General features: G+C 40.4%; 1 protein-coding gene and 1 pseudogene across 2 annotated transcripts in view; one reads left to right on the top strand and one right to left on the bottom strand.

The window, feature by feature from the left end:
* The window catches only part of LOC100944131 (ubiquitin-conjugating enzyme E2 E2), a 385,813-nt gene that overhangs the window by 12,532 nt on the left and 347,697 nt on the right, over positions 1 to 25,584 (bottom strand). The window lies entirely within an intron of this gene.
* On the top strand, positions 22,895 to 23,370 carry LOC100953080 (annotated as a pseudogene).

Raw genomic sequence — 25,584 nt, 5'->3', positions numbered from 1 at the left:
GCAGCCATCATTGTTTGGCAGGCCTGGACTGGATTCAAACCTGCCAGCTCAGGTGTAGGTGGCTGGCATCTTAGCCGCTTGAGCCACAGGCGCTGAGCCACAACTCAAGTTTCAACATCTTTCTTTATTTCACTTTTACTGCTTAAATGAAAGTATCACCCAACATTCATGTTAAAACTATACTCATTTGGGCCAGGTACGGTGGCTTACGTCTATAATCGTAGCACTTTGGTAGGCTGAGACAGGTGGATTGCTTGAGCTTAAGAAGTTCAAGATCAGCCTGAGTATGAGCAAAATTCCATCTGTACTAAAAGTAGAAAAACTGGTGGGGTGTTGTAGTGGGTGCCTGTAGTTCTAGCTACCTGGGAGGCTGAGGCTAGAGAGAGGACTGTGTGAACCCAGGATTTGAGGTAGCCGTGAGGTATGCTGCCATGACACTCAACCCAGGGTGACTAGGTCTCTGACTCAAACAAACAACAGCAATAACAAAAAAAACCAAACCAACCAAAAAACCCCCAACTATACTCATTTGTCAGCTGAAACCAGAGGATAAATACAGAGAAAAGAGTTTGGCAAAAATTAATGAAAGTCTTTTGGAAGAATCAATAGGCTACATGAAATTTGCATTAAAAAGTATTATATATTTTATTACTACTTGTAAATTATGTACTACATATTCTTTACATCAAGAAAATGTATCATAAACTCACAGTAGTATATATGTACATGCCATTCCCCTCCCCCAGCTGGCTGAGTAAGGGCTGGGTCTTCAATGTCAGAGAACTGGGCAGTGAGCTCTCTACCCAATGTGAAGCAGTATTTTATTTTATTTTTTTGAGACAGAGCCTCAAGCTGTCCCTCGGGTAGAGTGCCGTGGCATCACAGCTCACAGCAACCTCCAACTCCTGGGCTCAAGCGAGTCTCCTGCCTTTGCCTCCCAAGTAGCTGGGACCTCAGGTGCCCGCCACAATGCCCAGCTATTTTTTGGTTGCAGCCGTCGTTGTTGTTTGGCAGGCCCGGGCTGGATTTGAATCTGCCACCTTAGGTGTATGTGGCTGGTGCCTTACCCACTTGAGTCACAGGTGCCAAGCCGAAGCAGTATTTTGACATCCATCACTCAAAGGGCACAGATGACAAAACTGGGTTTGCCAAAGATGCAGGGAGGATGGCAGCCATGGAAAATTAGGTAAAGGGACACTGATCTCACCCATTACCTACTTCCCACCCCTAAAGAGTTAGGGCTTGAATAGGAAGAGGAAGGAGGCATCTGAAAACCAGTTCGTGTTTCACCCACACTGAGGGAATAAAAGAGGAAGTTAAATTTAAATCAGATGTAAGATGGGAATTTTAAAATGGACCAGACTGACCTTATAACTAAAAAATGACCTTAGTGCTATAAAATCTGCTAGATACTGTTATGGGATAGAAAAGCAAGATTCAATAAAACATAGTCTAAGATAGTAACTGCAGAAAATTAAAGCCATCCTAAATTAACAACCCTTGAGTTGAGACTGTTTGATAAATAGTAAAAATACACAGGCTATATCAAGTATACACGTGATAAAATATTTTAAAAAATGTAAAAGCATCCTTTAAGTCTACACAGAAGCGCTACGTACATTAAATCAATGTATTTGAAAATATAAAGTGTTCTGTTAGAATAGACTCATCTAAAGAACAGCATAGATGGTACATTCCTACTGAGAAGATCAGATTGCAATTCTAGTCCTGATTAAGCAATGATTCCTAATGAACTCTCAGAAAATGTCCTTACAATACAGGACTTAAGAGTTCCCCAAATACTACTGCAAAAGCTACAGCTGCAGCAAGTAGTCCACGAAACAGGCAAATACCATCATGCTGGAAGCTAGATTTTTCTCTTTTTTTTTTTTTTGAGACAGTCTCCCTTGGTAGAGTGCGGTGACATCATAGCACATAGCAACCTCAAACTCTTGGGCTCAGGCGATTCTCTTGCCTCAGCCTCCTGAGTAGCTGGGACTACAGGCACCTGTCACAATGCTCAGCTATATTTTTCTTGTTGTTGCAGTTGTCATTGTTGTTTGTTTGTTTATTATTATTATTTTTTTGAGACAGAGCCTCAAGCGGTCCCCCTTGGTAGAGTGCCCTGGCATCACAGCTCACAGCAACCTCTCACTCCTGGGCTTAAGTGATTCTCTTGCCTCAGCCTCCCAAGTAGCTGGGACCACAGGTGCCTGCCACAACACCTGGCTATTTTTTTGGTTGCAGCCATCAATTCCTGTTTGGTAGGCCCTGGCTGGATTTGAACCCGCCAGCTCAGGTGTATGTGGCTGGCGCCTTAGCCACTTGAGCCACAGGCGCCAAGCCTGTTGTTGTTTAGCAGGCCTGGGTAGGGCTCCAACCCACCAGCTTCGGTGTATGTGGCCAGTGCCCCTACTCACTGAGCTATAGGCACTGAACCACGAAGGTAGATTTTTAAAAACAGCTTTATTGAGACATAATTCACATACCATACGATTCAGTCATTTGAACTGTGAATGGTTTTCAGCATATTCACAGAGGTTGTAGAACCACTACCACAATCTGTTCTAGAGCATTTTCATCACCCTTAAAACAAATCCTATACCCACTAGCAGTCTCCCAAGATCCTCCAGTCCTAGGTCTGGGTATTGACTAATTTACTCCTGTCTCTAAAGATTTGTCTATGCTGGAAATTTCGCACAAATGGAATCATAACATGTTGCCTTTTGTGATTGGTTTCTTTCACAAAGCTTAGTAATTTCAAGGTTCATTCATGTTGCAGCTTGTACCAGTACTTCATTCCTTTGGATTTTCATGTAATTTTCTATTATATGAATATAAAACATATTTATACATTCATTGGTGAGTTGTTTTCACTTTTTGGCTATTGTGCCATAAGGAACATTCATGTATGATTTGTGTGGACACCACATAGTTTCCTTTCTCTTTGTTATGTATCTGGTTGTGGAATTGCTTAGTCTCATGGGAACTCTTTTTTAACCATGTAACAAATTGTGAAAAATCTGTCCAAAGCAGATGTATCTTTTTATATTTCCACTAGCAATCTCTGAAGCTTCCAATTCTCCACATCCTCACCAGTAGTAGTTAAATTCTCTTTAATTGGAGTATTCTTCTCAGGGTCTCTAGCTATGTGAGACAGATTCTCTTGATCCTCTCTTCTCTCTACTTCTGGCACTGACTGAAGTTAAAAAATGACAACAGTAATCTAATGAGTCTTGTTTGTAATGCACACCTTTTCTTCAAATAAAACAAATTTTTCCATCAGAAACCAGTACTCTAATATGTCAACTCACCCCCCAGCCCCCGCCAAGTCTTTCCTGTTTGTGTTCATCTTCAGTGGCTCAGTGGGACGAGAGAGGGTTGTGAGAGTGGGCGTGAACACAGTGTCATGCCTTAGATGTCACCACACATATCCACAGCCTCCACCCACGTGGGAATCTGAACTGGAGCCCAGACAAACACATAACCTGGCTCAGAGCCAGAGCCAGACAAGCGCCTCAGTAGTTTCAGTTTATTAGCACATTCTGTTCCCTTTCACTTCTGGAAATCCATGGTCAAGGAAGCCTAGTGAGTCACACAGATGTTGTCTGTGCTGACAAATGACTGTCCGTCCACCGAAGGTTTGGGCAGAGGCCTTGCTCTGATTCTCTCCTGCCAGAGGATGTTACTGAATCTTCTGTGGAAGGCAGAACCAATATTACCTCTAGTAACCCTCTGTGTTAAGAGGGTAGTAATGTCTCTCTTTCACTCTTGTACCACAAAACCAAGCAGTATGTCTAGGACACTACAGATGGTCTACAGTAAGTACCTGTTTAAATAAGTGAATTGAATAGTCAGATTCATTGATCGAGATGAATTTAGTTTGTGGGTGGTGGCATGTTCCTTGACTAGTCTTTCTTTATGTGTGGGCCTAAATCAAGGTGTCCAACCTTTTTACTTTTCGGCTGCACTTTAAAGAGTAACAGTCGTTTTGGGCCACACATTAAATACACAAACATTAACGAAAGCTGATTAGAAAAAAAAAGATCCATGCATACTTTTTATGATATCTGCAGCAAGGTAAGCAAAAAACAGTCCTCACAAAACCAGCTTGTAACTGGCGGGCCATAGGTTGGGCACCCCTGGTAAATAATATTTCTATCAATAGGATCAGTGACTCTCCAAGTCACTGACTTGAGGTTGTAGCATCTGGGGAGGCCTAGTCTCACTTTGGGGGTTTAAGTTTAGATATCTCTGCTGTGAGTCTAAAGTAGACAATATGATCCATTTCCTATGACCTCTTTGTCTTCAAGCTTCCCAGAAAACTTTTTCCAGTTCCTATAGGTTTCAATTCCTAGCCTATATTCAGCAGTTTCCTGTTTTACTGACATCTTGCCTGAGCTGGAACCAACTGTCCTTTTAGCTCCTTGGGCAACAAGTTCTACCACCAAACCAAACTGTCTATATACCTACTGCTTCTACCCTACTCCTGCCTCAGCCAAGGGGGGCAGTTCTATCTCTAGGATTCAAACTCCTACTGTACCTCCCTGTTACAGGGAAAGAACCACATTCAAACAAATCCTAATGTATCACAAGTGGTGTATTGCAAAGCTTGGTTTCTATTTTTCTGTTATCAGAAATGGGGGTGGCTTCATGGGGTGACAGGAGAGTTAACTGAACCAGGAACTGACCAAGTAACATTCATTGGTCCTGGAATACATCTTTCTACCTCTCTAAGACTGGCCTGGAAATCTGTGAGAGACCAGTCACAGTCAGGTTTACGTTCTTGAGAGTGGGACACAGTCACTAGTGATGCTGCTGTAGTGGTTAGCAAACTAAGTCCTGGGGATTTTGAGTCTCAAATTTTTGGCCTTTCCCCTCCTCTTTCTTTTTTTTTTTTTTCTTGAGACAGAGCCCCAAGCTGTCCCCCTGGGTAGAGCGCCGTGGCATCACAGCTCACAGCAACCTCCAACTCCTGGGCTCAAGCGAGTCTCCTGCCTCCGCCTCCCAAGCAGCTGGGACCACAGGCGCCCGCCACAACGCCCGGCCACCCTTCTGTTTGCAGCCGTCATTGTTGCTTGGCGGGTCCGGGCCGGGGATTCGAACCCGCCACCCTAGGTATACGTGGCTGGCGCCCCAGCCGGTTGAGCCACAGGCGCCGAGCCCCCTCCTCTTTCTCATCATTGCATCTGTTATCTCTTACCGGGGCCACCAAAATGACCCTGGTATATCACCTTGATTATACAACTTCCCCCTTTAAAAACCTTTTAATCAACCCCACCCACGGTGAGATTCTCAATGGCAAGGCCAACTATACACAAAGATGCATTTTTGACAATAATTTGATGTCCCAGATGCTTTTTACCTACATTTTTCAACATTATTATCATATTATTATCTTCGATAGAGACAGTCCCAATGTTTTGTCTTCCTCCTTAGTTCTCATTGTTTCTGGAGGAAATATAAGAGTTTTCAAAAGAATCAAACCTATTAACGTGAAAGAAGACTAATACAGTGATATCATTGCTCAAAAAAAAAAAAAGGAAAGACATGGCAAAAAACTTCATGCTCAGGAAGCATGAGGTGCTGGCCTGTACATTAGTACAATGTGGTTTCTATCTTAATAACCTTACAGGCAACAACTCCCCTCAAAACTCTGGACAACAATTCATCAGACTACATTGTCACTGTAGTCTTCCCTGGGGAAACCAACCTCTGGGGAAGAAAACAGAAACCACAGATCTCATTAGGTAAGCTCTAAAAGCACAGACAGGAGAAGAGAAAAGAAGTGAGGTGCTGAAAGGGATCTGTGAACACTCTCCCTCCTTTAACATAATGCTAAATTATTAGAATAATCTTGTCCCATATGTGAGAAGGGCAAAATAAAAAGAAACTTAGTGTGAAATTTTTCTAATCAGGGTTAAAGCAGATTTTAGACCTCTGAGTGGAGTCTACTTCATAGACAGATTGGGTCCCTAGGGTGGAATCCCAACCTTCTGCTTCCCGCTGCTTTGCTAAGTAGGTCTTTGATCACTACTAACAAGCAGGGTTGCACTGGTCACAGTAATCTGCTGACCTTTCTTACTTTAACACTCCCCATCCAGTCCAGATGCAAACCCCTTTCACTTGAAAAAAATGCCAGGCCTATTTTGGGATAAGTACATACAACAAAACTCTCCAAGCTTCTCACTCTTGATGAGAACAAAGTGATTTCAAGTTGGGCCTCTCTCTAAATGACTTTAGAAACAAAAGAAACAAAAGAGTATAGTAACTTTTTAGAGTAGTAGAAATACAGCTTGTATCTCATTGCTTCTCTCCCTTCCCATTTGGGAAGAAAATGTTTGTAGCCAGCTCCACAAACCCCTATATGTTTTTAACTACTTGACCCTTTTAGTCAGTTTCTAGCAATGATGGACTTGAACTCCTGTCCTCAAGTGATCCTCCCAAAGTGCTGGGATTATAGCTGAGAGCCACCAAACCTAGCCTGAAATGAGGGATATTCTACAAGACAAGACAAACCAGATGAGATTCTGAAGGCCCCAGGGCAGACTTTCCAGTGCTAGGACTCCTGGCCTTCCTTCAACTGCCCCAAGGCAGGTGGCCCTCCTTAAAAAGTCTATCATCCCCCTGAGTCAGGTAGAGATGGATTCGAAGAAGCTTTTCCTATTTTTTCAAGATGTGTGTGGCACTAATAATTCCTTTCTTCCTTGGCAATCCCTGTTGCACCTGGACCTAGACCCCCTGGCAGTTTCAACAATACGTTCATACACCTTAATTCACAGTGTAATGTGATAGTCACCTAATGTGCCATCTTTTCCAGGGGAATGTACATTTTCAAAGAATTATAAAGAGAAGCCACATTTAAAATAAAACAAACACAAAATAATGGAAACAAAAGAGCATATGCATGTGTGTAGTTTAGTTTTTTGACAAAAAAACCTGGGTTCTTCAAGTCACATACCTGAAACCCCCATCCACTTTGCCATTGTGAAGTACCCTTCCTTGCCCTTCTCACACACCTGATTTTTTTTTTCCCCCAAGCAGAAGGTTGGGATTTTCATCCTAGGGAGTTATGTCTATGGAGAAGTAGGCTCCACTCAAAGGTTTAAAATCTACTTTAACCCTGACTAGAAAACATCATAGCTCACAGCAACTGCAAACTCTTGGGCTTGAGCAATCCTCTTGTATCAGCCTCCCGCGTAACTAGGAGTACAGGAGTGTGCCACCTTCCCCAGCTAGTTTTTCTATTTCTAGTAGAGATGGTGTCTTGCTCTTGCTCAGGCTGTTCTCAAACTCCTGAGTTCAGGCAATCTACCTGCCTTGGCCTCCCAGAGTGCTAATATTACAGGCATGTGCCACTGCGCCCAGCTCATACACCTGATTTTGATTATTACATCTTAGGTCACTAGTGGTGCAAATCATTCTTTGTGGAAATTTGACCCCCATTGATGTTCCAGTTTTTAAAATGACATTTTAACATTTGTACATGTATCATAGTAACTTTATTCTTTCTATCAGATACATCATTTTTTTTGGAGACAGAGCCTCAAGCTATCCCCCTGGGTAGAGTGCCATGGCATCATAGCTCACAGCAACCTCCAACTTAAGTGATTGTCTTGCCTCAGCCTCCCAAGTAGCTGGGACCACAGGCGCCTGCCACAATGCCCAAATATTTTTTGGTTGCAGCTGTCATTGTTGTTTGGTGGGCCCGGGCTGGATTCCAACCCGCCACCTTAGGTGTACATGTGGCTGGCGCCTTAGCCACTTGAGCCACAGGCACCAAGCCCCAGATACATCTTTAAAGATAAAAAATGGGTTATAGAGACCTAGGAAGGACTTTGCTTTCTATCCTGTGGATGACTCTCACCTGTAGGGTGCTTGACTCACCACTACAGTGTATTTATCAAGACTGGTCAAACCACAGAATTAAAGAAACTCAAAGGCAACTCAATTCTGCACTGTTTACTCTACACTGGGACCTGGTTTTTAAATGCTTGTGTGGTAGGCACAGTCACAGGCTCCCAAATGCAATGCCTCATTTCAAGTATTTATTGGAGGCTGAATTTGGGTGTTAAAACATGAATATGGTAAAAAGCACTAAATTAAACAGCTATATTTAAATTCTAAAATAGTTATGAATGCTTAAAACAGCTCACCTATTTTTCTGTAATTGGTTTACCCTTGTTTCCACTGTAAATATCCTGACTAGATTTGCATAGTGATTATGATTATGTCTAGGGCCGTATTTTGGGAGTGAAATGGGGGACAGGAGAAGAAAAAAAAGAGGCAATTAACAGACTCACTGTCCCTAAATAAGAATGCATTCACATTTGCATGAATAATTATATTTTCACTTGCAAATTAGGTATCATTTGTACCTATAATGTTTTCCATATTTAAATAACCATTCTTCATACACAAACACAGTGGTTGTTCTTAGGAATGATTTAAAAAATATATTTTGCAACCCTCTAAACCTCTAAGTTTTGTTCCATTTTGTCAGAAGTTATAAAAGCAAATTTTTTGGCCTTCCCACATGCTGTATTGTCTTAACTTAAGTCTAGGAAAAACAAACAAAAAATACGGCCTTATGGAAAATATACACTTCTATAACTGCTTGTGGTAAATAATACTGATAGAATGAATGCCCTTTAAACTTTTATCATTTTGCCAATATTTCATTTATAAAATGAGGCTTCCTCCTTATATACTTAAATTATCAATTTGAAATTTATTGAATTCTTCAAAAGATGTAATCCACATAAAACAAAGTTAAATACTTCAAAGAGAAAAACAGTAAAGAAAACAACATGGCCTGTTGAGCATACCTGGAAATACTTCCAGCTCTGTATTAATGAACAGATACAGAGGGTGCGGTGCCTCTCTCTACCTCTCAGACTGATACTGAACAGCTTCTTGGCCTCTAAACGAGCACAGCCATTATGTTTTTACTTGCAAATGAGGTCCAACATGTACCTACAGGGTTTTTATATATTTAACTTACTCAGTCTAGGATGATGATAAAAAATCAGAAATAAATCAAAGTAATATTGGAGAACTATTTCTGTAAAGATAACAAAGGTTCGACACAGTTGCTCCTGCCTGAAATCCCAGCACTTTCGGAGGCCAAGGCAAGAGGATTGCTTGAGGTCAGGAATTTGAAATTAGTTTGGGCAAAACAGCCATAGCCAGACCCTGTCTCTACAAAAAATAAAAACAAGTTAGCCAGGTGTGGTGGTGCTCACCTGTAGTTTCAGCTAATTGAGAGGCTGAGGCAGGAGGACTGCATGAGCCCAGGAGCTTGAGGCTGCAGAGAGCTGTGAAGATGCTATTGCACTCTAGCCCAGGCAACAGAGTGAGACCTTGTCTCAAAACAGACAAACAGGCTCGGTGCCTGTGGCTCAAGTGGCTAAGGCGCCAGCCATATACACCTAAGGTGGCAGGCTGAATCCAGCCCGGGCCGCTGAATAACAATGATGGCTGCAAGCAAAAAATAGCCCAGCGTTGTGGCAGGCCCCTGTAGTCCCAGCTACTTGGGAGGCTGAGGCAGGAGACTCGCTTGAGCCCAGGAGTTGGAGGTTGCTGTGAACTGTGATGTCACAGCACTCTACCCAGGGGGACAGCTTGAAGCTCTGTCTCAAAAAATAAATAAATAAATAAAAATAAAAAACCCAAAAAAACCCCCAAACAAAAAACACGATAATACATACAAATATATTTAAAACAAAAGAATTAAACGGTGATGTCACAGCACTCTACCCAGGGGGACAGCTTGAAGCTCTGTCTCAAAAAATAAATAAATAAATAAAAATAAAAAACCCAAAAAAACCCCCAAACAAAAAACACGATAATACATACAAATATATTTAAAACAAAAGAATTAAACGCCAGCATTTAACTTGAGAGGTTATTTTTAATGTACATGACATCAAGTTGCTGTAGTGTCAATTTGTGTTAAATATTTTAACAGACTTTAAAATTACTGGAGAGTGGCTCAGTGTTTGTAGCTCAGCAGCTAGAGAGCCAGCTACATACACTGGACCTGGTGGGTTTGAACCCAGCCTGGGCCTGCCAAACAACAATGACAACTACAACAAAATAATAGCCAGGTGTTGTGGCAGGCACCTGTAGTCCCAGCTACTTGGGAGGCTGAGGCAAGAGAATCACTTGAGCCTAAGAGTTTGAGGTTGCTTTGTGAGCTTTGATGTCACAGCACTCTACTGAGGGTGACACACAGAGACTCTATCTCAAAAAAAAAAAAATTTACTGGAGAGACAAACAGATGAAGGTGACCTTAACTCAACATTGTATGAGAAAGAATGAAGGGAGGGAAGGAAGGAAGGGAAGGAGGGAGGAAAAGAGGAAGGGGGGAGGGAGGGCAGGAGGGAGAAAAGGAAGAAAAGGAAGGAGGGAGGGAGTATGGGGGGAGAGGAGGGGAAGGAAGGTAAGAAGGGAAGGGAAGGAAAGGAAGGAAGGACTGCTCATGGCTGCTGGTATTAAACATGACTATCTTTTATTTCTGGAGGCAAGTTTTTAAATTTTGGTTAAAATTAGAAGTGAAAATTAGCTGAGTAATTTAACTCTAACTCTCACTTGTATTAAGTTCAAGTCTCTAGTACATCTTTCTGACACAAAAGGGCCCCCAGGTACTCTAGTTGGTAGGTAGTATATGTGTGTGTGTTTGACAGGTCATGGTTAAGGTTGATTACAGGGCTGAAAAACTATGATGTTTAATGCCTTCCATGACCAAAGCTTCTTTGAGATTGTTTGCCCTGGGGAGTGATGTTTACGGCTTAATCAAATGCTCTTGGATTCCTTAAAAGGAACATGGTTGTACTAAGAAGCCAACTTTCAATTTATAATCAAATTATAACCAAAATAAAAATGAATAATTGTTTCTCTAGGGATAACAACAGAATAAAACTTTATAGTGCTTAATTTTGTTAGCTGGTTACTTTTAATCTATCAAAACTAAAGCCCACAGAGTTGCAATATGTTCAGCCCATATCTATAAGCAAATCACTTCTTTTTTTTTTTTTTTTTTTGAGACAGAGCCTCAAGCTGTCCCCCTGGGTAGAGAGCCCTGACGTCACAGCTTACAGCAACCTCCAACTCCTGGGCTCAAGCGAGTCTCCTGCCTCCACCTCCCAAGTAGCTGGGACCACAAGCACTGGCCACAATGCCTGGCTATTTTTTGATTGCAGCCGTCATTGTTGTTTGGGGGGCTCAGACTGGATTCGAACCCGCTACCTTAGGTGTATGTGGCTGGCGCCTTAGCCACTTGAACCACAGGTGCCGAGCCAGCAAATCATTTCTTTGTGTTTGTGTTAAGACTTCCCAGTGACTTATTTGACTGATCTCATTAGAATTTCTTAGTAAATGATAATAACTTATCATGAGACTAAAGGCGTCTATAAATTTTTTTTTTTTTTTTTTGAGACAGAGCCTCAAGCTGTCACCCTGGGTAGAGTGCTGTGGCATCACCACTCATAGCAACCTCCAAATCAAGGGCTCAAGCGATTCTCCTGCCTCTGCCTCCCAACTAGCTGGGACTACAGGTGCCCGCCACAATGCCCGGCTATTTTTTGGTTGTGCCCTGAGATGCTATTGTTGTTTGGTGGGCCTGGGTTGGATTCGAACCCGCCAACTCAGGTGTATGTGGCTGGTGCCTTAGCCGCTTGAGCCACAGGCACCGACCCAAATTTTTTTTTTGAGACAGTGTCTTACTATGTCACCCTCGGTAAACACGGTTGCTGTGGTGTCACAGTTCACAGCAACCTCCAACTCTTGGGCTTAAGCAATTCTCTTGCCTCAGCCTCCCAAGCAGCTGGGACTACAGGCACTTGCCATAACACCTGGCTATTTTTTTTGGTTGCAGTTGTCACTGTTGTTTAGCAGGCTCAGGCCAAGTTTGAACCTGCCTGCCTTGGCAAATGTGTCTGGCACCCTACCCACTGAGCTATGTGTGCTGAGCCTAAAATTTGACTTTAGCCCTTGTATTGGTTAATGAATAGTATTTAGATGAGCAGATTTTAGGGAAAAGAAGAGTCAAAACAGGCAGAGTTGAAACTAATACGCTTATCCTGGATGGACGATCTCCAAAAGGCGAATGCTCAGAAACAATGCCATATTCAAGAAGTTGGCAAATGTTAATCTCTCCCAATTTCCTTCAATTTACCACAAGTCAGATTAAGGATGAAATGCTATAAGTAAACCAAGAAGAGAGTCTATTTTAGGGAAAATCTGCTGATAAGCTGGTATTCTGAACCTTTTCTTGGAGACTGATTTTAGGATAGTTTAAGTATCATCTTCTGAACTCATTTAGTTGACCTGCTTTTATATAGGTCTGAGACTCAGGGATCAAGCTGAAAAGGTATGTGTATACCCCCAGAGATATGTCTGTGCACATGTATTTGCTTAGGTTTATAAACTGAGGTGCAGAGGAGGGCAGGGAAGGAGCAATAATAAAGTAAAATAGTTTGCATACTTGCATTTATCTGAGCTTTCACCCTACAGAAAAAAAGATATTAAGCAATGTACTTTTAAGGTCTGAGAGTGAAGTGCAGATCACACATGGCAAGTTGGAGAATAGCTTGAAGTCATGGTGAAATGTTTAGACAACTAGGTTTTGTTAGGGTGTCAAGCTTAATAGTGATTTTGGAGGACATATCGCATTAGGTGGAACCAACCTTTGCCCAGCTATTATTGTTTTTTTTTTTTTTGGCCGGGGGCAGGGTTTGAACCCTCCAACTCCGGCATATGGGGCTGGTGCCTTACCCTTTTGAGCCATAGGCACTGCCCAATCAGCTACTATTGTTAATATGCTTTTGATAAACAATCTAATAATATGACCTTCAAGGGATATCGCCCTGGAGAATAACAATGAGCAATGCAGTCAGACAGCCATTTTGACATGCTTCTTGCAGACACAGGCTGACCTAGTGTGTTGATGTCAGGACAGACAGAAAGCTAGACTGACTTAATAATGGAATTTGTCAGCTCCCCTTACACTCCAAGGAAGACCACTGAAGCCTGGTTTGTGGACAAGATGGTAGAAAAATACAATGACAGAATGACTTGCTAATAAAGAACTGAGGCATCACCTTTGGAAAAAGTTTTAGATGAGTCTGCTATGCTCCTTATATTTAGAAAGTTGAGGGAAAGACCCGGAAGTTGAATCTCACTATGAATTACAGCATGTTCTCAAATAACATCAATTGGTTCAACACTGGTTTATGAGAGGAAAAAAATCAGTTCCTGCTTGGGCCGCAGTGTTAATTTACATATCCTCCCCACGCCTGTATGAGTTTTCCCTGGGTGCTCTGGTTTCCTCCCACGTTCCACACATGTGGATGATAGGTGAACTGGCATGTCCAGCTTGGCCCAGTCTGAGAGAATGTGCCCTGAGATGGAATGGACTTTTGTCTAGAGCTGGTTCCTACCTTGTACCCTAAGCTGCTAGGATAGGCTCTGGCCACTTGTGAGGCTAAAGTGGAAGAACAAGGCTGGAAAATAAATGAATAAGCAGATACAAATAATTGTAAAGTAAAAATTCATAAAAGTCTATGACAACTATACAAATGTACGTGGAAAGTGCTCAGCAAGCCCACCATATGCTTGTCAGTGTTTATTTTTGGATGGCATGGTAAGAGGGGTGCTCCTTACAATTTTTGCTTTGTAAACAATTATTCCTTAATTTAATACACCACCACTATTACTGCCATCACTCACTGATACCCCCCCAATTGAATAAATAATTATCTTATTTCCTTTTATTAATTTTCTTAAATGTAAGGATAGCTCACATTTATTTCAATGTTTAATATTAGAAGTGGTTTGGTCTTTAGATGTGTGGCAATATTTTTGGGACCAGAAATATGACTTATTTCTAGATGTAACTCTAGTTCATATCAGTAAGTTAACCTATGGTAAACTGGTCTCCTTACACATTGTTTTACTTAAGGTTGTAGTTTCCAAGAACCTATCTGCCACACTGTTAAATGAGGACTACACATTATTGATAGGTGAAGAAAAGAGTAATTCTACAGAACATACCAATTCCGTGTGAACTACTTATGGATCACAGGATTTTTACGAGTTTGTCTAAAATATAAATTGTGCTGGTATAGAGGAAAAATGCTGGATTCTTTAGCTACACATGGTTAAGACATTTGAGTAGCAAAAAAGTACAAAATTCTAAATCTTAAGCTGGTAATACATATCTTAAGAGTGACTCTTTAACCTCAAATAAACGTAAATGTACACACTATTGCTTTTATTTTAAATTTAGGGTCAGCTGGTTGTTAACACCAACACTATATCCACAATTCTAATCTGCTTTCTTTTCATGTTTACTGTTTAGGTAGCTCTGGTCTTATTAATAATTAAAAAAAAATTATTTTGTATATTTAAGGTACAGAACGTATGTTAAAAGATAACACACATATATAATCAAATATTTACTACAGTGAAAGAAATTAACCTATCCATCATCTCACAGTGTTACTCAATCTCCTCAATTGTGTACCCTCCAGCCTGTGGCAAGAAAAGCTATAATCTACTCATTTAGGAAAAATTCTGAACACATTATTATTAGCCACAGGCCTCCTGCTGTACATCAGATATTTCTACTTGCTCATCCTACATATTTTTCTTTTTCATTTTTTTTTTTGCAGTTTTTGGCAGGGGCTGGGTTTGAACCCGCCACCTCTGGCATATGGGGCCGGCGCCCTACTCCTTTGAGCCACAGGCCCCACCCCCTACATATTTCTTGCCTTGTATACTTTGACCTACATCTCCCCATTTATTCTCCCACTATTCCAACCCTGGTAACCCATTTTATTTTCTCTCTCTCTGTAATTTGGCAGTTTGCTAAAAAAAAAAAAAAAAAAAAAAAAAATCCCACATACGAACAATAGCATACAATAGTTTTCTTTCCATCTGGGTCCTATAACTTAGTGTCATGTCCATACACTTTTGAGCCTGTTATAATATTCTACTGTGGGGTGGCGCCTGTGGCTCAAGGAGTAGGGCACCGGCCCCATATACTGGAGGTGGCGGGTTCAAACCCAACCCTGGCCAAAAATATCAACAATAAATAAATGAAATAAGCCCTTATTTAAACAAAATAATAATATTCCACTGTGTATATTCATATACATGCATGTACACACACAGAGTTCATCTATTAGTCCACTGATGGACACCTCTCTAAGCTCCAGTGAACTTCCAGATGTCCCACCCATTCTTCATTATATTATAAGCAGCTAGAGAAGTCAGTCCCACAGTAATGGCAGTGACAGCAACCCCTGCTTAGTACATTTCCTTCCATATTTAGGTACTAAAAATAAGTCTGTTGAAGGGAGCACCTGAAGGATGCTATAAAATAAAGTAACTAATAACAACTGCAATGGCTATTAATAGGCCAATTGAAAATGACTAATAATGAAAATAAAAATTATTTTACACTTAGAAACCTGTGAGAATAGTCTGTGTGTGGGGAAGTCTGTCAAATGAATACTGTTAAAAAGACGGGGCTAGATGAAATATAATTCAAAAGACTGTTTATTCCTGGACCATTTCACAGAGAGACTTGCAGAGTGCTACTACAGAAGTATCTTGGATAAGATACTGGAATGTTGAAATCATCAGATATCAATATTAACAGACATATTACTAAACAGATAAAAAACCTGGATGCTATACAGAATAAATGTAGGGAACATTTACATATTACTCCTGGCTTCTATGTACAAGATTCTATGGTACTCAGAACTGCAAAGACAGCTGCTTTTCTACCTTACCCTCTGCTGGCCAATCCTAAGCTCACAATTGAAAACCAGGTTCCTGGAGGAGACCATGAGTGTACACTGTGCATGTGAGTTACAGTGAACTTTTGTGATGAACAGATCAGTTAAGAACAATTTCATGTTTGACAGTAATGTGTCTTAAACCAACTTCTGTGATCTTGCTCAGACGGAGCTTTCTTCCTTCTTGCCATTCTCCCTTTGTAGAGCGTGCTAGGGTCTTCTGACTAAGAGGGTTCAAGGAGACAAGGCACCTTTGCTGGGGGGAGATGGCAGGGTGATAGTATGTGTTGTGGAATTTGCCTCCTGTATCTGATATGCTTGGCTATTAACGACCCACCATGTAAGAGGAGCAAGTGACCTACAAAGAGCTGACCTACTTCTCTATCATGCCCAACCCTGTACACCTCTACCCGCTGAATAAATCCAATTGTGGCAGTATCCTGCCCAGAACACCTACCACAGAAATGTTGATAAAAGCCTTCAGGGTTCCCTCAGATTCAGCACCTCATATCGTAGTCACAATGATGTGTGTGTTTCTAACCGTAGAGCATCTCAGCAGAGCAGGCATTATCAGGCAGAGGGCTCCAGTTACTGGTCACCTTGGCCCTCAAAGTGAGCACAAGTTCTGGCTCCAACTTTTGGTTTTAAGTAATTTGCTTACTGTCAGACTCTTGCACTTTATTATTTTTTTGAGACAGAGTCTCACTCTGTTACCCTACACAGTGTGCTGTGGCGTCATAGCTCATAGCAACCTCAAACTCCTGGGTTTGAGCAATCCTTTTAGCTGAGCCTCCTGAGCAGCTGGAACTATAGGCATGTGAGACACTATGCCTAGTTAGTTATTTTTCCTTATTTTTAGGAGAGATGGGGTCTCACTCTTGCTCAGTCTGGTCTAGAACTCTTGAGCTCAGGTGATCCACCAGCGTTGGCCTCCCAAAGTGCTAGGATTACAGGCATGAGCCATCGCACCTGGCTAGACTCTTGGACTTTAAACTCCTTTAGAGAGCAGGGACTTTGACCCAAGTAGGTTTTTTTGTTTGTTTGTTTTTAAAAACTAACTCCTCTTTCTTCCACTGCCTCTGGGCCTAAATCAGAGTTTGGTAAATGTTCATTTTAACTAATGAGTGATGGACTGAAGGTACCAATGTGCTGCCCATTTACAGAAGCTGCATCCCAGCTGTTTCACACACAGAGACCACTGTTGGGGCAGCTGGCAAGAGCTCAAGTTCTGGAGTCAAATTCCTTGAGTGTAAATCCCAGCTCTGATCCATACCTGGACAAGTTACTTAAACTCTCTGAGCCTGTTGTCTTATTTGCAAAATGCAGATAATATTACTGCTCACTTTATAGGGTGGCTGAGAAGATTAAATGAGAAAACTAATGAGTAGCACTGAATACAGTTCCTAGTAGAAGCTTGGCTCAAAAAATGGCCAGCTGTCACTGTTGCTACTGTTACCATATTCATTATCATTATTATTGCCAAACCTGGCAAAAGAACAGGGGAAAAGTCAACAAATATTACTTACCCTAACTGCCATCTGGGTGTTAACGCCTCTGGATTCATTTCATTTCAGTGACAGTGGCAGACAGGGCTTGTTTCTCTACTTTTCTTTCCTGTCCTTCCCATTCTGAACCAACCTGCCTCTCTTAACCTTTAGGGAAAGCTTTTTGTTGTCCCTAAGAAGCTGCTTTTAGAAAGTAAATGGTGATTATTACTTTGATTATATATGTTTATATAACATACAATTTACTATTTTAATTATTTTAAGCATATAGTCAGTGGCGTCAAGTACACTCAAGCTGTTGCTGGATAGTAATTCTTAAAGGTCAGTATTTAATGGTTTCCCCAGGAACAACTTATAGGACATTTCTCTTCCCCTGAGGCCAGTGATGACTCTGAGAGTGACCAGAGGCCTCCTGGGTGATGCCTAAGGATCTACTTTGGCTCTGGTACAGCACCAAGTGCAGTCTCCACACCTTGGTAATAAGACTTACTCAGACCTTGGTCTAAGATTCTTCTCACTGTGTTTATTTTCATGGACAGTGAAACCATCAAATGGTATCTGCTGAGAACCTAACTATAGTCACATGGATGCGTAATTAAGATATGAAGTCAGACCTAATTTTCATCTCTAGGGCCACAAATAGAAAATCCACACTGGAAACAGGTTTCAGGGATGGGATAACAGCATGGAAATAATGTTATCACTTATTTGACTACTTAAATTGCAAAACGTCCACTGCCTCTGTAACTATTTAAAGAACCTTAGATTAGAGAACATTTAAGAAGAAAATGGTGTAGTCATTTAAGAATTTCCTTCTTGATGTTAAAAAAAAATGTTTCCACCCTATCTTCTGCTTGATCATTATAACCAGTCTGCTATGCTACTTATACTTGGAAAACTGAGTGAAAGATCTGGAAGCTGAATCTCAGTATGAATTACAGCAGGTCCTTGAATAACATCATTTGATTCACCATTGGTGTATGAGAAAAAAATCAGTTCCTGCATGGGCCATCGTTGGTGTGAATGTGCGTGTTCTTCCCATGCCTGTGTGGCCACCTTGTGTTAATTTAAAATTACAATGATGGTCAGTAACTGAAAGATTGCCTTTTATCAATGAAAATTTAACTTTAGATTTTCTATTTTTATTTATTTTCATTTAGTTATAAATTCTATTCTCTTGCTTCTGAAATGCAGGGTAATATACTTTTGAATGTTGAACCTTGTGAATTTTACATTGTTGGGTTTTGAAATATGTTATATTCCTTTCAATAGTTTGATCCTATCAAAGCTTGCTTTTAAACTGTCTGGGTGGCTCAGACTTGTAACCCTAGCACTTTGGGAGGCCTAGAAGGAGGATTGTTTGAGGTCAAAAGCAAGACTCTGTCTCTACAAAAAAATAGAAAAATTAGCTACTTGAGAGGCTGAGGGAGAAGGATCACTTGAGCCTAGGAACTCGAGGTTGCATGAGCTATGATGATGCCACTGTACTCTAGCCCAAGTGATCCTGTCTTAGAACCCCCTCCAACCCAAAACCCAAAACAAACTTTGTTAGGAAAGACTCAAGGCAGTCTTAGTTGAGAGTTAATTTATTTCTATTAATAAAGGCAATATGTTCTGATGACTATATGCAAACTTTACCAAAGACTCACGGAGATCTCTTTTCAGCTCTCGAGAGCTTTCTCTATATAGTCCCTCTTCTTTGAGTTTCTGGTCCATACATGTGAGCCAACTCCTATCTGTCTCCTCAACTTAGTGAGACGACTAGGCTCTCTGGTTTCTTTCTCCCTCTATACAGCAGCCTGGAGAGGCAGTAAGCTTGAGGCAACTGTAGGAATCACTTCATATGTTTCTCATCTTTCAGGGATCTCTTCTGCCAGTTTTCTAATGCCTGTTTTCTAGTTGCTTAAGGTAGGAGTGTTAACTCTGGTTCCTGCTGTTTCTTCATAGCCAGAAGCAGAAGTCAAACAGGTAGGGGTTGGATGTGGTGGCTCACACCTATAATCCCTATACTCTGGGAAGCTGAAGCAGGTGGACTGCTTGCGCTCAGGAGTTTAGGACCAGCCTGAGCAAAGAAGCTAGATGTAAAAATAGCCGGGCATTGTGGTGGGTGCCTGTAGTCCCAGATATTTGGAAGGCTGAGGCAAGAGGACTGCTTGAGCTGAGGAGTTTGAGGTTGCTGTGAGCTATGATGCTATGATGCTATGGCACTCTAACGAGGGTGTCTCAAAAAAAAAGTCAAATAGCTAAGATTCACTCTCATCTTAACCAGACACAGTCAAGCTCCAGGAACTTGTTATCCAATAGAATATACTGACATATTTTAAGTTGTCCTTTATTCCTAAGGCTTAACTGGGGTAAGAGCGAGAAAAAAAAAACAGGGCTAGGAGTAAAGGCTTGGGCTTGAAACAAGGTAGTTTCTTGGGGAGTTCTTCAGCTAGATGGGGTTGCATGAGTGGATACAGTTTATGCATTATGGGTGCTGAAAATAAAGAAGACAACTTATTCATTTTATACATGACAAAGGTTAATCCTAAATAGTTAAGTTCTTTAGTATAAAGAAAGGAATTTAAAGCTAATTCAAATCATTAAGTCAGTTTCAACTTATAATTCATTCTTCCCATTAGTTTTCCTTACAGAAAGTATGATACATTCCACATACTAAATTCCAAGCTCACACAACTATGGAGAAACCACCTACACATCTTATGTAGGGAATGAAAGTGCTTTTTTAGATATCTCAAAGGCAAGGTCATCACACCTTACATAGCTGATATAAGCCTTCAGTTCAATATTATTACATGGAATGATACTTATAGCTTTCAAAGTGTTTACAGAGCTCTACACATACCATTTTTTCTCCCTTACAATAATGCTGTAAGGGTCAGGGTCAAAAGTAAGGTCTTCAATTCACAAATGTGAGCACTGATTTATCTAAGGTCACCAGCCAGTTGGGGAGAGAGCTGGGTCAAGATTCCAGTTTGCCTGACAGCTTCAAGAATAATTTAGCTTCTGTATAATTTAACTCCTTTGACTTCATCCTTTTAAACATGGCAAGGTATAACCCTGCACAGTATTCACCAACTGCCTAACATTGGTGAGTCTAACAAGGGGCACCATTGAGTTTGCTAAAAAGATGCATGCAAGGGCATGTCACTATGACTCAGAGAAGTCACGCACAAATGCAGTGAAGATCAGGGCAACAGCTTAGAGCTGAACAATATAAAACAACTCTATACTGTGGATCTTGGGTTTTCATATAAGGCCTCGCCATTCATACACAAGACAAAAACGCTCAGAGCACCAAAATGAGATTATTATGCTATGTGCATGACACTGCTTTAGCAGCGCTACTTACAGAGCACAGAACTTCCAAGTTAATTTACTTTATAAACTGAGTTAAAAAAAGAAACTGTTTACCTGGGGAAAAAGTTTATGGCATTAAAAAGGTATGTACTGGGAGAGATTGGCACGAACTACAACATCACTCACGATGCTCAGCCACACTTTCAAAGTTAGTGCTATACAGTCCTTGAGAGAGCTGATGGGGCCACCCCTATCTGGCACACAAGAAGAACAGTAGCCACCAACATAGCATATAAAATATTCACAGGTTATACTATTTCAATAAATGCTACAAGCTAAATATAGTTTGGATTTCCTTTTTTTTTGCAGTTTTTGGCCAGGGCGGCGTTTGAACCCGCCACCTCTGGTATATGGGGTCGGTGCCTTTTTTTTTTTTTTTTTTTTTTGAGGAACAATCTTGCTCTGTCACCCTGGGTGGAGTGCAGTGGCATCATCACAGCTCTCTAGAACCTCACACTTCTGGGCTCAAGTGATCCTCTTGCCCCAGCTCCCAAGCGGCTAGTACTATAGGTACATACCACCATGCTGGCTATTTTTTTTCTATTTTTGGTAAAGACAGGATTTTGCTCTTGCCCTGGCTGGTCTGGAACTTAGGAGACACTTTTGTCTATCTTAATACAGTTATGTGGCTATCACATTACCCTTTCAAGTAACCTTTCAGAATACACCACCTTCTTGAACTACCACCCATTACTTGGGAGGCCCCTGGATATAATCACGCTGACTTTTGTTTTCTTCTTCTTCTTCTTCTTCTTTTTGGGAGGGGTAGAGAGCAGGGTTGCCTAGGCTGGTCTCTACCTCCTCAGCTCAAGGGACCATCCTGCCTCAGCCTTCCAAAATGCTAGGATTACAGGTGTGAACCACTGCACCTCAGCCTAGCTCACAGCCACCTCAAACTCTTGGGCTCAAGCAATTTTTCTGCCTCAGCCTCCTGTCTACAGGTGCCTACCACCATGCCCAGCTATTTTTAGTAGAGATGGAGTCTCTCACTCTTGTTCAGGCTGGTCTTAAACTCCTGACCTCAAGGGATCCTCTGGCCTGGGCCACCCAGAGTGCTAGGAGCCACTGTGCCCAGCCGATATGGCTATTTCTATGTGCAGACAGAAGGGAGGAGACTACTGCTTCACATTAGGAGTGTCACTCTTTCCACCAGTATTCACACCTAGTCCCTGAGGACATTAGACAGCTACTAACAAAGTATGAGAATAGCTTCATTAACAAATTCTCTGGGTATAAAGGTTCTTTAAAGTCAGCATGGGCCAGGCACAGAGGCTCACATTTATAATCCTAACACTTTGGAAAGCTGAGAAGGAATGATCCCCTGAGCTGAGGAGTTAACAGACCAGCCCGGGCAATTTACCTCTCTAACAAAACAAAAGTTAGTGTGATTATATCCAGAGGCCGCCTTAGGGATGGGTGGTAGTTTCAGATGGTGATATACTCTGAAAGGTCACTTGAATAGGGAACATGATAGCCACATAACTGTACTGTGGTAGAAAGAATGTCTCCTGTTTAGGAAGAAAGGATCAAGGCACCACGGATCCATCTGAGGACAGGGTGATCGATCAATCAACATCTTGGAAGATGTTTAATGCTTTTATTGAATTTTTAAATATTTTTACTTTTTAAATTAACATAAAGTCAAATCCATGCTATGTTATTTATAAACCAGGTATAGGTGTTTCTGATAACAGATTTCATTAGAATGATTTAGTTTACCAATAACATGCATGCTGTATTAACAGATCACCACCATTATAGACGTGAACTAAAAGGTGACAGAAATCTAAATTGCAAAATAAATTAACCAACAAAGAAATAAACTTAAAGCTTAACAAGCAGCAAGTGGTAAAGACTAAGAGAATTATTTTACACAGACCACAGTCAGCTACTTAATAATCTCATCACTTCTAGATATTTTAAATGGTAGATAAGACACACTTGTGGTATTTAAATCTCTGCCTGGGAATAATACCTGAAACCTTCCTGTTTATGTGGAGACCAAGAGCCTACAGAACAGCTGGAGAATATGAAAAATGAGTCTTGATGTTGGAGCAAAATCACTTAGCTAAGCCTGACATGGTTGTGTCTCTCTTGAGAGAAGCTGTAAATATACCCAAATAGTGAGTGCTGGGTAGCTATGAAATGTGTTTCTTCAGCTTACCATGCTAAGTTTAATCTCTTATTTATAAACCTCACTTTGGCAAACAAGTCAATTTAAAATAAAATACATATGCTCAATAAAGTAATCATAACAGAAGAAGAATAAGCAATGTCTTTAAAAAGCATGAATAAAAGTATGGGGAAAAGAGCGGGACGTCTGGCTTCCAGCTTGGAACTTTGGTACTGTCAGCAACCAAAAAAGAGAATTAAATATGGGTGATACTGAGAAAGGCAAGAAGATTTTTGTTCAGAAGTGTGCCCAGTGCCATACTGTGGAAAAAGGAGGCAAGCACAAGACTGGGCCAAGTCTCCATGGTCTCTTTGGGAGGAAGACAGGTCAGGCTGCTGGTTTCTTTTACACAGATGCCAATAAGAACAAAGGCATCACCTGGGGAGAGGATACACTGATGGAGCATTTGGAGAATCCCAAGAAGTACATCCCTGAAACAAAAATGATCTCCGCTGGCAGTAAGAAGACGGGAGAAAGGGCAGACTTGATAGCTTATCTCAGAACAGCTCCAAATGAGTAATAGTTGGCCATTGCCTTATTTATTACAAAAGAGAAATATCTCATGGCTTTTTTTAATGTGTACCATAATTTGACTGGTCTCATTTACCAGAATTCAGATCATGAATGAGTGACAGAATATTTTTGTTGGACAGTCCTGGTTTAACTAAGACTGGTTTGTGGTTAAATAAGATCGTTTTTTTTGATTTTGACAGTGATTCCAGTTTAGTAAATGCTATCACTGTTTTCCATTTGTAAAGATATGTTCAGATTTAATTAGTGATTTTACCTTTTCACAAAGGTAGTCAATTGCCATGTGAAAGCCTGTTGAAGATTGGTTTCATATTAAGATTTATATAACTGATTATGTGAATATATTTAAATACTAGGGAACTCCCCTCACTGTCTCAGAACCAAGCAAGACTGTTTTAATTGGTGTTCATTAGCCTGTTAAAGGAGAGGGCTGGAGAGAAGGTAGCAATGTTTGCTTTGTACTTTTGATCTTTATTATGCCAGTCTAATTTCCCTGGATCTACTAAAATGCTGCCTTTTATTTATTGAAAGGCATTTTAGTGTGGTTTATGTGTAATGTCAAATAAAGAATATTTAACATTTCTCTTATTTTATAGACAATCTATAAGGTTATGCTTTTAAAAGTCAAGATGTCAAGAAATGGCAAATTAAACTTTTGAATTATTTACTACCTAAGTCAGGCTAAGTTATAATTTGGGATTGTCTTTCAATAACTCTTTAGAAACATGTAAAATTGTATAACAACTGTATGTGTGTGATTGGTAATGGTGCCTTTGCCAACTCATTACATGGATTAAAATAGAAGAGATATACACAAATTTTAAAATTATGTGTCATCATATCATAATTAAAAACAAAAATCACAGATCAATAAAAAAGTATGGGGAAAAAAACACGTTTAGTTAGCATATGTACTAATGATAAAGGTTATGTAGTGATTCTGACTGAGCATTAGTGTAGTGCTGTCTGATGGCCTAAGCAAAACAATCAAACAAACAAACAAAAAAACTGAACAAGCAATTAACTACAGAGGAAAGACTGATTTTAAAGAGGGACAGACTTTTTCCTGGTCCTAAATTACCTTAAGATAAAAAAGAACAAAAACCCATGAGGTTACTAGAGAAATAGAAAAGACTTCTATAACCTAAAACATAGAATTCTTGCATAATTCTTTCCTTGTTATTAAAGGAAAGCTTTTTACTCTAGAGTGAGGAGAATTAATCATCTGAGTTTTGTTGTCCCTGTAATCTTTACTATATTTTAATTATCTCCATTAAAATAACTTTTTTAAAAGTTCACTAAATTTGAAATGGTCTTGACTTTTCAGAAATTCTTCAAGTTAAGGAAAGAAAATCTTTGAGTCACTTCTTGGGTAAACAGTTCTGAGTAAAAGACATTCAGATATGAATAAAGAATCATATTTATTTATACTGAGGATCTGCTTCCCTTTCCAGTTTCCCATTTTCGTTTACAGAGCCTTTCACTGACAACTGCAGAACAAGTAGCTTGAACAGCTTCACCACATTCCCTACAGAGCATCAGACACCAAAGATTTAAAAGATAATTTAGGGGGAGAAAAACACCTCAAATACAGATACATTACATGTATTACATTTGAACGGTGAGAACGAGATTGAGTTTAGAGGAAAAGGCCTCCATTTTGGGAGAGTGCAGAAACTGATCCAAACAAAAAAATAAATCATTGGTAATTTTTAAGAAGGAAAATTCTAAAAACTATGTCTTCTAAAAAATAAATTTAAGAGAATTTTCACCATAAATTAAGATGCAACAGTTTTTTAAAAAAAATGAGATCAACTTCTAACACAACAAATTAGAGGTTATTATTGCAGGGAGAGTAACAGATTTTGTAACTGAAAATTTATAACAACAGCTAACCCATGTCCAGACTTATATTAATTATAGAGCAATAAAACTGCATAGGGAAATGCCAAGCAGAAGTAGGTCAAAATCAGGGCCAGAAGCTGAGGTCAGTGTATCTAAATTTATACCAAGATTACAACAAGACAAACTTAATTGACAAAGATACTTTGCTGAATCCCACCAAATTTGAGTTTCTAGAAGAAAGAGCCTCAAATGAAAACTAAATTCTTGGCTCGGCACCTGTAGCACAGTGGTTATGGTGTTGGTCACATATACCTAGGCTGGCAGGTTCGAACCTGGCCTGGGCCAGCTAAATAACAAT

This window comes from Otolemur garnettii, unplaced genomic scaffold, assembly GCF_000181295.1.
Source record: "Otolemur garnettii isolate 467f Iridium unplaced genomic scaffold, OtoGar3 scaffold00002, whole genome shotgun sequence".
In the NCBI taxonomy this organism is placed as follows: domain Eukaryota; kingdom Metazoa; phylum Chordata; class Mammalia; order Primates; family Galagidae; genus Otolemur; species Otolemur garnettii.
The sequence above is the reverse complement of the archived record's forward strand: the minus strand, read 5'-3'. Positions and strand labels throughout refer to the sequence as shown.